Raw genomic sequence first — 15,024 nt, 5'->3', positions numbered from 1 at the left:
CTATCTTCTCCTCTATCCATCTTCTATCCGCCTCCCCCTCTCTCCCTATTTATTTCAGAACCCCCTTCCCCTCCCTCATTTCTGAAGAAGGGTCCAGACCCAAAATGTCAGTTTTCCTGCTCTGAGCTGCTTGGCCTGCTGTGTTCATTCAGCTCTGCACCTTGTTATTTCTGCTATTCTTGTTCATGTTAGGAAGTGGCATCTGCTTTTGCCCCCCTTCAAAATTGAATTAGGGCTCTTGTGATACAGTGATAATGTACCTGCATATAGGCTAGGAGGTTTGGGTTCAAGTATCATTTGTTCCAGAGGTGTCTCTAGACATGCTGGTTAGAAAGCATCTTTTGTGACACAAGTGTATAACTGGTACATCATGGTCTAGACTGTTAGCCCACTTTTTGGTCAGTATGTCGATTTTTTAAAAAAAAAAGCCTGCTAGTGATAATCTGCCATATAGTATGAGAGAATGTGTGATCTTTTTCTCCATTTGGCTTTAGTTACCATCTGGTTCCAAATTCTTGATGTCATGATGCAAAAACAACTTAGGGCTGCACATGCATGTGACTGTTAAAGGCTTTACATAAGATAACAAGCTAACCCAGGGAAGAGAAGGAAGGGAATTGGGACAAATAACATGCCACAGTTACTGAACCTCAAATAAACAAACTAAGCAATTTGAAATGTTTTTGTATCCACTTAAACCTAGTGGAACTCGAGTCACCTGAAAATGTTTGTATGGAGAGAATTTAAGTTTTGGCTCTTTAGTGACATCAAAAATGCTTAGGATTGTGTGATAGCAGTGCTATTGGTGCTAGTCTCCTAAAATGTGTGCCTTGATTTCTTAATAACAAGTCAGATGTGAAATTGCCACTCATTAGGAAAAACTGGTTGCTGGCTAATTCTGTTCCAGACAGCGCACCAGGTTGCTGGTTTCCTCATGAGCAGGGAGGTTTGTGACTAACTTTGTGAAACTTGCAGTATGTGAGACAGGTGTAGGATATATAAAAGCACCTGACGGAAGGCAAAATTGTATTCTGACTTTTAAACTTCTTTGAAATGGGGCAACAGAGCCATCATGAATGGGGAAAAATGGGCAGCTAACTACAGTTTAAAGATATTGCATAAATATTTGATCAGAAACGTAATACATTGAGACAGAATCTGATGTGAAGGAGAAACTATTTATCAAAACAGATAAGCAGTTATTTTGCACAAGAAAACCAATTTTCCTTTGGCTGGCAGCACTAGAGTTTACAGGCTTACTTGCCGAATGCTCAGGAATTTCTTTGTTTACTAGTGCAGCACTAAACACAACCTAGCTTTTAAATTGTTGCTCATCAGAGCTCCCTGGAGAATGCACTCAAGCCTGGTCATAGTTGACACTAAAATAGAAAATGAACCTGTAAATTTTGGAAAATGGTTTTATGTTTTGAGTGTTGATGTCTAATTTTAAAGGGTCAGAGGTTTTTTTAAACAAAGGTCACACCTTTGGGGCAGCAATTGGAAGTTAGTGGTTCCAGTTACTGAAAGGGTAAATAAGGCTGGATTTGAATGTGATGTCCTGATGTTTTTATTTTACAATGTAATATTGTATTGGAGAACAGTCACTTAGTAACGTATCAAAAGATAGAGTTGCCACTGTGGGAGCAAACACTGGAGATCAGATGATCAGAATTACTGAGGGACAAAATCTATGCCAATTTGTTTGCAAAGATTGTTCCTCATTTACTTGTGATTATTAGATGTATTTGTTCAGTTGAATGATTTCAATATTATGTAGTGAACAAGTTTTGCATTCCAAACACACTGGGGTCAGCATGGAGTGCTGCCAGGTAAGGAGTAATGCAGGGATCTACAGCCTGACATTTCTTCACTGTCTCATTAAATTGCCATAAAAATCACTCCTAATGCATCCACATAATCTTTTGAGTTTTCCCACAGCCAACCTTTTTAGAATTCATTTCAGGGAATGTGGGTGTCACTAGGTAGACTACCAATTGTTACCCATTTCTGATTGCCCTGGAGAAGGTGGAGGTGAGATGGTGTCTTGAACTTCTACAGTAATTGGAGTGTAGACTCACCTACAGTGCTGTTAGGAAGGTAGTTCCAATGTGTTGACCCAGGCTCAGTGATATAGTTCCAAGTCTGGGAACATGCATAGTTTGTGGGAGAACTAGTACATGTTTCCACAAGCCCTTTTTCCTCTTTCTTCATAGAGTTTGAAGGAGTCTTGGTGGGTCATTACAGTGTATCTTGTGGATGGTAAACATTGCTGTCACTGCATTTTGGTGGTAAGTAAGGTGCCCTGGGCAATGTTGAGCTTCATGATGTTGAAGCCGTACCCATCCAGGCAAATGGAATATTTTGTCACACTCTTGTCTTGTACTTTGGCAGGTGGTGAGACTAACACCACAGAATTCCAAGTCTCTGATTTGCTCTTTTAGCCACTGCTTATTTGGCTTGTCCAGATCGGTTTTGGATCAGTGATAAACCCAGGATGTTGTTACATGGGGGATTCGGCAATGATGTTGAACATCAAGGGATGGTGGTTTGATTCTTTTATTGGAGCTGGTCATTTTGTCAAGCGAGTGTTAGTTGCTGCTTACCAGCCCAAACCTAAGTTTTCTCCGGGTCTTGCATGTAGATACAGACTGCTTCAGTACCTGGAGTCACTAATTGCATTGATTGCACAATATTCAGTGAAGAGCCACACTTCTGACCTTTACGTTGGGGGAACAGTAACTGAAACAGCTGAAGATGATTGGTTCTAGGACCTTGAGGAATTTCTGCAATGATGTCCTTTGAAGTGAGATGGTTGTGGCCTTTTGAGTTACTATATACTCGTTGGGTAATGTCTAGTGTTTTGCATAGTAATATTAGCATAGCAGGTCCATTATTTAACTCCAGCAGTCTGTTCTGTTTGGCCACAAGTTGAAGACATCTTAGGGTCATTAGATGAATCTGAAGTAGCAAATTGCTAGGATCTGGAAAGCATTCTAAAACTTGTTTATGGAGTAATGGTTGCTAGTTTTGGTCAGACCCATATGCTGATTTTAGTTTATATTCTCTTGGGTAACAGTAGTGGCTTTAAGTGAAATTTTAATTTTTTTCTTGTTTGAAACAATTGGGAGGTTCCCTATCGTTAGTTACATTTGCTAAAATTATCTACAGGCTAAGTTGATCTAGAATTTACTGTTAACAGCTCACAAAACAGATTTCTCCCCTTGTAACCCTTGGTTCTTCTGGCTGTCTCTTGCCAAAAGAAAGGTGTATTGGTTTGAGCTGCTAATAGTTTTGCGTTTTAGGGAAACTATATTACTGACTTGTATACTATGATATTCTTTATCATTCCTTTGCTAGTACTACCTGTAATTTTGCCTTGCTTTGTAGCAGGAAATAGTCTTCAACATGTATCCCAAGTTGAAATAGCTATTAGAATCATATTAGTTGGTCTTTTTTGCAGTTCTTGACATAATTTTATTGAAATTCTAATGATACTGACTTTTTACTCCCTTGATATCAATGAGCAGCTAGTTGGCAGATAAAGTAAACTTTTTTTCTAATTCTGCAATCCACAGCAAGTAATGTCTCAGAAAGCCAGGATCTTGAACAGCTTTTGCGTGCCAATTTATTACTGTAATATAGATACCACTTCAGCTGCAGCAGAAGGGACAGCTAGCTCTTGGGTATGTCATTGAGTGATTTCATACTGATGTCATGGTGTGCTAAATAAATCAGGATGTGTGATGTCAGATTGAACAGAAGGAAAATCTAGATGACCTGGAGCAAAGCAAAATTTTGAAAGACATGTCAACAAATAATTTAAAGGCTGTTGTTGAGAGTGTCTCTCAGATGGTGCTGTTTCTCTTAATGCAGAGGAATACAACATTGTGGATGAGCTTGGGCTTTCTGAAGTATCAGTCACAACACAGGAAGTAATTTGGTCCATCGAGTCAGTGCAGTTAAGTTAATTTGTTTGGTGTGTGATGAATTTGGTTTCAGAGCTTGGACTTTTGTTTTGAGGCATACCTTGACTGAAGTAAGAAAACTGAACCACCTTGTAACTTAAAACTTGAAGCGAGATTGGAAACCAAAACATCTGGGGAGGTTGAAACTCGTCGAATCATTTAGAAAAACAAGACCCATTCAATCTCAGTTGCTGGTCTCTGTGATACAGTACAGACAAATTGAATGTAGAGTTAGGCCTAAGTGTTGAAAATGAGTAAACATGCAGTTATGCACCTTATTTTTCCTGTTATTGAACATGATATTGGATCTATGCCATGCAGATTGTTATTAATCAAAATTGAGGATGTTCTGCAGATGTGTGCCATTTTTGGTGAAAATTGTTTGTGGGATTCTGGCTCATTATGATCTGTTGGCTGGGGATCAGGTTAAATCCTGGAGGAAGAGCTGAATTTCCTTGAAGTCAGTTTTAAAGGACTTGAATGCGATCAGAGACATTTGGCTTGTGGACTGCTGAACAAATTTGGAAGATCTTAGTTGTACCTGTCATTTAATGTAATTTATAGTTTATAAATTACCTGTCAATCCATGTTTAACTTTGTTGATTCTGGGTTTTAAAGAATAGGTGGTTATCTAAATTATTTTGTTTAACTATTGCAGAGTAAACATATGGAATCTTGAGTCAGTCAGTAACTTGTATTTCAGGTTGCTTTTTTTTAAAACACAAGGTGGCTGGTTTCTACTAAGATCAATCATGGCAAGAAAACAACTTTGGAAGTAACTTTAGGAGGACTTTCACCATTGAAAATGTAAAACTACATTTGGTTGAAAAGTAAGGAAACTAGGTTTTTGTCACCCATTTTTGACAATTACAAGAAAATTATTGCTGAAAGAAATTGTTGAAGCTTTTCATGTTGAACTAATCAGGATAATTTGCATATCAACATTTGGGGGTGAAATATTGGAATTTCGAGTTGCCCTGATGAATGCTACTCAAACTTTGACAAAATGTCTTTTTTGTTTACAACTGTACTCAAGTTCTGTACTGAATAAAATTAAATTGCTTTTTATCTTCCCTAACTAAGCTTATTCACTATTAGTTTAAAATGTTAGTAATGTCTCAATTGTGGGGATTGCAGATTCTGATAGAAGCATGCTTTAACAAGGTCTTTTTCAAATTCAGTAACTGTTTTTGATACATGCAACTGACATTGGTATGACTTGAAGCCATTTTAGGAACAGGATAGAATTCCAAAATTTATAGGTATAAATCAAACTAACTACTTGAGTTGTCATGTATTGATTACTCCTGTCTCATCACCAATTCAAATCAGGACTTTACTGAGTGATGCCTCTTATTTTCTAGCATGCCACAATTAAACCATCTGTGTGGGCATACAATATCCAGCTCATTCAGCTGTTTTGAGGTTTATAAATGATATACAGGAAAGTGAGCCATGTGCGTGTGGTATATATAATGTCTGTCGATGACCGACTGAGCAAACAGCGAACATTTCTGTTGAGGCCCCACGTGTGCACACAGTGTACATGGCAGCCTACATGCAGTGTCTGGATGAAGGACAGTGCTCAGCCTATATGTTGGTTTTGACCATTCCATTGGTCTACCTTTATTCCCCCTTTAAGCACCTTGCAACAAATGCTTTTGGTCAGGCTTTGGGTCATTTGACATACTATCTCTTGATAGTAGGGATTAACATTAATTTTGAGAAGGTCAGAATACAGAAGTGGAGACGTACTGCTGAGACTGTATAAGATTTGTTCAGCCTACTTTTGAATCCCATGTCAAAGGAAGAATGTGCTGGCGTTGTAGGGGATCCAGAAGAGGTCTACAGAAATGATCCTAAGCATGAAGGGCTTGTCATTTGAAGAGCAGTTGAGGACTCTGGGTTTGTACTTGAAGTTTGGAAGGATGAGGGGGGAATCTGATTGAAACTTTCAGAATGCTGAGAAGCCTGGATAGAGTGGATGTGGAGATGCTGTTTAACTAATGAGAGAGACTAGAATGAAGTGAACAGCCCTAGTGAAGGGAGCGACCCTTTATAAGTGAGATGAGGCAGAATTTCTTCAGCCAGATGATTAATCTGTGGACCACACTGGCTGCAGAAAGCTGTGAAGACTAAGTCGTTGTATTTAAAACAGAGGTTCTTCACTAGTAAAGGGTTTGAAGGTTATGGGGAGAAGGCAAAAGAATAGAGTTGAGAAACACATCCACTGTGATTGAATGACCGAACAGACTCTGGGCCGAATGGCCTAATTCTGCTCCTGTATTTTGTCTTTTGTCTTGATGTTCTTTTTGCTGGGTAAAGCTTCTCTGGAAAGCCTTGGGCTGTTTCACCATTTTGAAAGTGCTACATAAATATGATGGTGGTGATGTTCAGCAAAAGTAAAGTTCTGTATCTTTTTCTTCCTCCATTTATGTGGTGTGTCAGCGTTACAATGGGGGGGAGAAGTTTTAATGCCTGAACATAGATGTGTTTTTGGATGAATTGAAAATTTTGAGAAATCACAAATCCACTTTTCTTCCTGGCCTTAAAACAATTAGTGATTTAAATATTGAGGATGTTTGCCTTTGATTTAGCTGTTCTTTCACGTTTAACCTTGATGGCTGGGTTTCCCATTTGTCAGAAAACCTAGTTTTAAAGGCAAGAAATTCTTCATGAATGAGTTACATCTCTTTGCTATGCTGCATGTGGAATAGGACCAAGTGGGAGAACCTCCATACTCCTGGTTACCTGCTTCTCACTTGAAATATTTCAGCCCTGTTCCCCAGTCACCACCTACTAGCCTGCTGGAAGTTCCCTGGCTGAATTTTGACTGCACCCCTACTCCACAGTATGTTACCACGCCTATCTATCAAAATGTTTTCCAAGCCGGAAAGCTTTTGGGCAAAAAATGTGTAGTGTGATATTGAAATGTTGAATCTATCTCCCAGCCCCCGCCCCAAAAAAGTTAGTTTGCTTTTCATTTGCTAAAATTGACTTGTGAATGAATTACATTGACCCTCTGATAATGACATACAGTCCTATCTGCCAGATTAAAATAGAGATAAATGTAAGTTTATGCAACTTGCATTTCATAAATTGAAGTATATAAACTTCAGTTAAAGACTTCAGGCAGACCAATGAATTCTCCCCGTCCCAAATAGGCTGTTTGCCTTTGTTTTATTTCACCAAGAAAATGATACTAAATTCCTGTTTTATTGTCAGTACTCTGTGTAGGCCTACACAATGGGAGCACTGTCTAAATCTGGCAAACAATGACAGTACTTAGTTCTGCTGGTTTTTCTTAAGCCATGAAAACTACATTTTCACTACATCTATATTAAATAAGGCACAATGAACATAGCCAAGCGCTCTCGTGTTTAAAAATACTTGCTTAAATAACTTCTGGTTCATTGCTGCATAGCACGTGGAGGCATTTCTGAAATTGCAGTTTAGAATTATTCTTCTAAATTTTGACTCTGGTTTGCATCCATCCTTTGGCCTCTTTCAATGTTTGTGCTACTTGAAGGGGCAAGTAGAGAGCCAATCGATATTGAATTTTGACATTTTTAGTATTTAACTTTAAGCATGTGATAAGTGCATCATCATTTAAGTAAATTTGAGCTGGTTAGCAGGCCTCCTCTGTTAACTAGTGTACTTGTGATAATCTGACGTGGGGTAGCAGGAATCCAACTGGATCTTGCCCACGCACTCCCACAAGCTATGAACCAGCACACCTGAAGCTGAGCATTATATCCCATGACTGTTTCACCAGCTGAACATTGAATGACGGTCAAATCCTGAACCACCTTGCTGTTTTGTGACCTGGTTTCATATTAGGCCATGTATTTATGGTGTGGTGAAGGTGGGGAATAAATGACATCTGTTATAAGCTATTCACATCTGTAAATGTTCACAACAGTACCCAGGTCAAAATATTTCCACCAAGAGCTGGGGGCTCATTCTTTGATTTTATTAGAGGATACAGTCATGTGGTAATATTTATTTTCAATACACGGCGTCCTCGTTTAAGATTGGGGTCATGTTCTTGAAAATTGCAACTTGAAGAGGATTTCAAGTCAGCATCAATTCTTATATTAAAATTGGTGTTTGGGTTTTTGTCACCTTTCTTAGCAGCTGCTGAAATCGGTCCAGACTCTCGGATGGTGTGGGGGTCTACTGTGCTCAGATCTGGCTGGCGCTTTGTGGGTCAGAAGAGGCAGGCCCAAAGGACAGTAGCAGTGCCTTGGATACTGGAAAAGAAGTTCGGGGGAGATGGAGAGAGAATATTGTAGTACCTTGAAGGGTTCCTGGGACCTAGTGGGCACAATTGGCAGGGTTTTTGTGACAGACCTTTGGGCAGTAATGTGCTGACTGACTGCAAGTCAGTATACTGGTAGCAGCCTAAGTGTTGAGAGTGGAAAGAGTTCACGCCAGAATAGTAACAGTCAGGTAATGTATTGGCATAAACAGCTATAGCTAATCAGAAAAGAAGGGTCTAGGCCCAAAACGTCAGCTTTCCTGCTCCTCTGATGCTGCTTGGCCTGTTGTGTTCATCCAGCTCTGCACCTTGTTATCTCTATTATTGTAGCTAATCTTGTAATGGTTAAAGATTTCCGGTCCTTTAACAGATGTTAAAGCAAAGTAGAACTAAATGGGATGAATTTCTTAAATTGTTACAAAAGGTTTTCTATTATTTGTGCTGTCTTACCTGTCTGAAGATTATATAGATTTCAACTTACATAATTTTAAATTATAAAAACTATCTTTGTGCATTCGCCAAAATAAGTAGGTAGATGTTTGCCTCATGCAAAGTGGTGCAACTGTAACATTGATTTTCCAGGAACCATTTGTGAAAGTTGGAAAATCTAATCTATAAATATCTTCCTGAAAACCTTTTTTGAGAATCAAATGCAGGATTTTGACTGTCATGTAGATGAATAATATTCAAATTATCCACCTCTTGGTATTCTCTCTATAAATGGGAAGCATTTAAGACTAGCCTGATTGCCTCTGCTTTTATAGAAAGCTTTCTTGTCTAATTTTCTTGTAAGTGGTGTATCCTGCACCTTACTGTCAACATATTGAATGAATGATTATAAATTTCTATAAGTTTGATCAATGATTTTACATATATGATTGTTGTTCCTTGCCAATCAATAGTGGATCAACTGACACTCCAGCCTGGTGCCGAGCTTCCCATCACTGCTCCCTGCCAGCTGCCACTGTAACGACTGGTTACTCACTGCTGAACAGCTTGCTTCTCTAGCTTTGTGAAACCTCCAACATGGCCCCAGGACCTTACAGAATAGCTCTTCCAGTTTGTCCGATCATATTTCTTCACTCTTGCCCTAATTGCTTCTTCAATCTAGATTCTATTGAAGCAGCAAGAGTGTGTGATAGGGTACCTATGAATGGAGCTAGAGTAATGGGTGTGAGATACAGAATCACATTGGAGGAGCAGTTGTTCATGGATTCTTTGTCTCCCATGATGGTAGTGCCATGAATTGGATTTTTGCAGCTGTTTGAGGTCTTTTGAGGACGTAGTTGCCTGTCACATCATGTTTATTTTAGGCATTGCTGCATGGAGTGTATGCCCTCCCTAAACAAAAGCAGTCCAAGGGACTTGGGAGTTGTAACCCTCACAGTGGGAGTTGCAGAATCACCACGGTGCAAAACCATTTGGCCTATTGCACTTGCACCGGTTCATTAAATGAGCACCAATCCCCTGCTTTTTCCCATACCCTTGTGTTATTTTTATCTAAATCATCCAATGGAATAAAAGTGGCTATATTAGTTAAATAGGTTTGTTACAAATGAATTTATTTTTCATTATATTTCCATTTGAGCTTTTTGACTTGGCCACGAGCACTTAATTTATGATTTTAAGACGTCCTCCTTTGCCTTTCTCAGTTGAATAATTATGAACTTTGCAAGTCAGATTTTAAATGTTATTCATTGTACTATAAAATTTGCACTGAACATCTTTTGCTCAAATCTGAATTCACTTGCTAACTATTGCAGTGCACTGTAATGTGTACTGCAACGTATTGTGCCTTCTAATTATTGAAACTTTTGGGGGAAAAGAAGCAAATCATAGATTAAAGTTTTTCTATTGTGATAGTATTAAATCCATTCATTTGAGGAATTTGTGCATAAAGTTTGTGCTGTTTTGTACTACAGTAATCTTTGGTTTAAATTGAATAAGGAGATTAAATATAATTGCCTAAGAACAAAGTGGGGTAAGTATTGGATTTTAGTACCCTGTCTGAATTGCTTCTAATAATTTACATCCCTGTAGTCAAGTGGAAATCATACATTGATCCGTAATTGCATTTGGACCTGTGAAGTAGGCTATTTGATCTTGGCTCAGAAACGGCATGATGAGGTTAAATCAGACCGAATTAATAAGGCCGACTGTCATTTCATTTGTTCGTCTTGTGTTTAACACAGGATGTACACAATTTATACGCATTAAAATCTTGATTTGTTCATCATAGCTTTATATTGCATAGTGTTTGTTATTTTACTGTTATTGTGTTCTGCTGGATAAGGGTGGGTTTCTAATTGTGAAGTCTGCTGTGTTTACATTACAAGATTGATTAATTTACAGATGCAGAGGGGTTAGGCCACAGACTTTCCACAATACTGGGGTAGATTGTATAAGTTAGAAATGAAAATGCACACTGATGGCTTGTATATTGTCAGCATGCCTGTGGCCAGAAAAGTTGATAGGTTGTAATGTTCAAGGTGGCAAATTAATTTAACCGTGCAGTCAATTTCCAATAATTAGGTATTTTTAAACTTCCACACCCTACAGTGTATTTCCATTAAGTTCATACTTCTGTTCCTTGACTACTTCATGCATTACGTCAGCTTCTATTCATTTGTAGCCTTTTTCAATTTAACGTGGAGAATTGACTGTTCAGAATACTTAATTTTTGTTTACTATTATCCTTTTATGTAGGTCTTGTAGTGCTGTGCGTAGCATTCCTGCTTCTAAGCTACCCCAGGACTTGATGGCCGTGGAATTTGCAGGTTTTTTCAAGGCATCACTGAGTTGATTCTTGCTAATCACTATCCTTTCCTTCCTACCCCTTACACCCCTCTGTTCCATTTGTCTCAGGCCATTTGATAGGAAAAAGCACTGTACAAAGGCATACAAATAAGCTCTTCAGCCCCACCATATCTATGCCACCAAACTATGCTAATTCCCTTTGTCCGCACTTGCTCCCTGGACTTCTGTCCCCTGGCATTTTAAGTACTCCTCCAGATGCTGCCTAAATGTTGCAAGAGTATCTGCCTCCACCACCCCCTCAGGCAGTGCATTCCATATTATTACCACCCCCGGGTGAAAAATATTTTCCTCCAATCTCCTCTTAAAGCACTTGCTCACCTTAAAATTATGTCTTCTGATCTTAGACACATCTGCCATGGGACAAAGATTCTGACAATCTATCCTGTTTATGGATCTTGTCATTTTTTATACCTCTGTCATAGATTCATAGTTATAGACCTATACAGCATGGAAAGAGACCCTTAGGTTGAACTTGTCCATGCCGACCAGATATCCTAAATTAACCTAGTCCCATTTTCCAGCACTTGGCCCATATTCCTCTAAACCCTTCCTATTCATGTACCCATCCAGATGTCTTTTAAATGTTGTAATTGTACCAGCCTGCAGCTCATTTCATCCATGCACCATCCTCTGCATGGAAAAAGTTCCCCCTTTAGGTCCCTTTTAAACATTTCAGCTCTTACTTCAAACCTATGCCCTTTAGTTTTGGACCCCCCATCCCAGGGAACAGACCTTGTCTATCTACCCTATCTATACCCCTCATGATTTTATAAGCCTCTATATGGTTACCCCTCAGCCTCTGACACTCCAGGGAAAATTGTCCCAGCCTATTCAGCCTCTTCCTGTAGCTCAAACCCTCCAATGCTGACAACATCCTTGTAAATCTTTTCCAAACCCTTTCAAGTTTCACATCGTTCTTCCTATAGCAGGGTGACTGGAATTGCATGCAATATTCCAAAAGTGGCCTAACCCCTTCCTTTTTGTTTTCAAGTCTCTTCGTGGCCTAACCTCTTCCTTTCCCTGTAATCTCTTACAACCTGTCACCTTTTTGGATATCTGTACCAACCTAATTTTTGCTGCTTGTCCATTTCCATTTATAATTGCACCACAGTTAGTGACTCTGTCTTCAGTTGTCTGAACCCCAAGTTCTTGAACACTTTTTTTTTTTCTTCACTTCACTTTCCTCCTCTAAGCCATTTCTTAAAATATGCTTGGTTAAAAGCCACTGATCTTCTGAACTATTATCTCCTTAAGCGCTTGGTGTAACAGGTTGTTGACTTGCTCGCCATGCTGGCTTGTTTTGTTCAGACGTTTCGTCACCGTGCTAGGTAACATCAGTGAGGCCTCCGATGAAGCAATGTTGTTCTACTCTGCTTGGAATTTATACCGGCTGGTCCATTATGGTGTATTGTCATTTCCGGTTTTGTTTGAAATAGGTTTGTATATGGGGTCCAATTCTTCTGTGTGTTTGCATTATGGGTTGAGAACCATTCCTGTAGGAATTCCCATGCATGTCTATGTTTGGCTTGGGCTACTGTGGTTACGTTGTCCCAGTGAAACTGATAGCCTTCATTGTCTGAGTGTACTGATATTCGGGAATGTTCGTCACGTCATTTCGCTGCTAGCTGATGTTCGTGTATTCTGACAGCTAATTTCCTTCTGGTCTGTCCGATGTAATGCTTGTGGCAGTTGTTGGATGGTATTTTGTAAACTACGTTGGTTCTGCATGTGGGAATGGGGTCTTTAATCCTTGAGTGTTTGTAGAGTGGCTGTTGGCTTGTGTGCTACCCTGATGCCTAGTGGTCGTAGCAGTCTCATCAGTTCTGACATGTTCTTGATGTAGGGTAGTGTGGCCAGTGTGTTAGGATGTACTGTGTCCTGTTGTTGTCTATTTAAAAAGCACCTGTGGATGAAGTTGCAGGGATATCCATTCATAGTGAAGATTTATTATAGGTGCTCTTCCCCTTTCCTGTGTAGTTAAGCGTGTTGCAGTGAGTGGTGTCCTAATACAACTTTTTGTGGACGTTGGGGTGGTTGCTGTGGAAGTTGGGGTGGTTGCTGTGGAAGTTGAGGATTTGGTCAGTGTGGGTTGCTTTGCTGTATACCGAGGTTTGGAATTTGCCATTGGTCATATGTTCAGCTGTGACATCCAGAAACAGAAGCTGATTGTTGTTTTTTCTTCCTCTCTTGTGAATTTAATCCCGGTGAATACAATGTTGATGAGGTGGTGGGTCTCTTCTAGTTTGGTGCGTTTAATGATAAGTGTGTCATCCAAGTACTGGATCCACAGTTTAGGTTGAATGAAGAGGATGGTAGTGTGTTCTAGTCTTTGCATGACTGCCTCTGCAATGTGTCCTGAGATGTCACCGATGTCCTGTGAAATGCCTTGGAAACTATTTTATACTTCAAGGCGCTATATAAACAAAGTCCATGTTGCACACAAGACCTGGAAAGAGCACTGGAATGTAAAACTTGGCTATTTCTGATTAAATTAATTGGGATGGATAACCAGGGCGCAAGTGTTCTGTTCTTGGTATAATGTCAAGTAATTTTCTAAATTTGCCTTGTCAACCAAAAGAAGACACCACTCATCATACCAGTAGTGCCAGTACCAATATAATATCCTCAAGTAACAGCCAAGGTTAAATACTTCAGTGCTAGAGGCAGCCTGAACACTCAACCTTCAGACTTGTGTATAAGAAGAATGGTGCAAACTGAGACAAGGAGACAAAAATTTTCGAAATAAAGTGAAGATGCATATTGAATTGAAAAGAAGCTTGCAATTAGAAATGTTCTTTTCATGCATCATTAATTCTATTTTTATTTGTTCAAATTGACTTCCTGTTGCAAATATGTATAACTAGTATTGCAAAGCAATCTTAATGGAGCATGGTGTTTGAAAGCTCTATTGTCTGAGAATCTGGGGTTGAAATTCAGTCCGACTGATGAGATTACCTGTTGTATGAGCCTTAATTTAATCGAATTGACTAATTTCTTTTTCGTACTGAGTTTCTAGCAGGTACAAGTTTGCAGTTTAAAGTTGCTTCCTGTGTATGACAGTCTCTTGAGAATGAGTAATGTGTTTAAAAAAAAAAAAAAATAGCACTGTGGTTCTGAGTTTAGGTAATTGAGATGCCTTTTATAATGTACTAAACACCCCTCCAAGATTTACAGTGTAACAGATGATTGGTAGGAGAATGATGGGTCTTGACCAAAATCGATTGTCAAAGAGGCAGATTTTAAGTTTTTAATGATAGAATTAAAAAGTTTTGAAAGAATCCGAGTGTACGGTTGTGAAGCACCTCAAGCTGGTGGAGCTGTTAGATGGACAAAGAACCATGAAGTAGACTAGAATAGAAGAACTGAAAGCATGGTGAGCGGCACACAGCTGGAAAAGGTAACAAGTGGACAAGTTCACTGCAGCTGAATTCCTACAGGTAAAATTTTAAAAGGGTAGCTTTCAACTTTGTAACTGCATTTATTTAGTTTGTTAAAGGCAAGATATTCCCAACTTAAGTGTATGGCTTTTTTCCAAAAACCACAAAGTGCATTTGTGTCACCTGTTCATTGTACCTGATACCTGAGTAGGCTTTTGAGCTACTAGACAGAAGGGTACTGGGATAAACTTTTTTGTCTTGAATGCCTTCTGATGGCTGTCCACTGCATGTTCCCTGGACGAAAATAGGGAATGTTGCTGGTAGCACATAGTCTGTGTCATAGAGTCAGATGTACAGGTTACTCGCCGAGCCGGTGTGTTTGATTGCAGATGTTTCGTCGCTCTACTAGGTGACATTGTCAGTGCGCCTCCGGTGAAGCGTTGGTGTTCTGTCCCACTTGTTGTTTATGTGCCTCGGTTTGTTGGAGTGGTTGGCATTACTTCCAGTTCTGTTTTTCAATGGTTTGAACTGGGCCCGATATACAATGTATTTGTTGATGGAGTTCTGGTTGGAATGCCAGGCCTCCAGGAATTCTCTGGCATGC

General features: G+C 39.4%; 1 protein-coding gene across 4 annotated transcripts in view; it reads left to right on the top strand.

Annotated features, from left to right (window-relative positions):
- clstn1 (calsyntenin 1) overlaps positions 1–15,024 on the top strand; it is a 72,462-nt gene that overhangs the window by 11,409 nt on the left and 46,029 nt on the right. The window lies entirely within an intron of this gene.

The sequence above is a fragment of the Rhincodon typus genome, chromosome 31, assembly GCF_021869965.1.
Source record: "Rhincodon typus isolate 14 chromosome 31, sRhiTyp1.1, whole genome shotgun sequence".
NCBI classification, from domain to species: Eukaryota; Metazoa; Chordata; class Chondrichthyes; order Orectolobiformes; family Rhincodontidae; genus Rhincodon; species Rhincodon typus.
The sequence above is the reverse complement of the archived record's forward strand: the minus strand, read 5'-3'. Positions and strand labels throughout refer to the sequence as shown.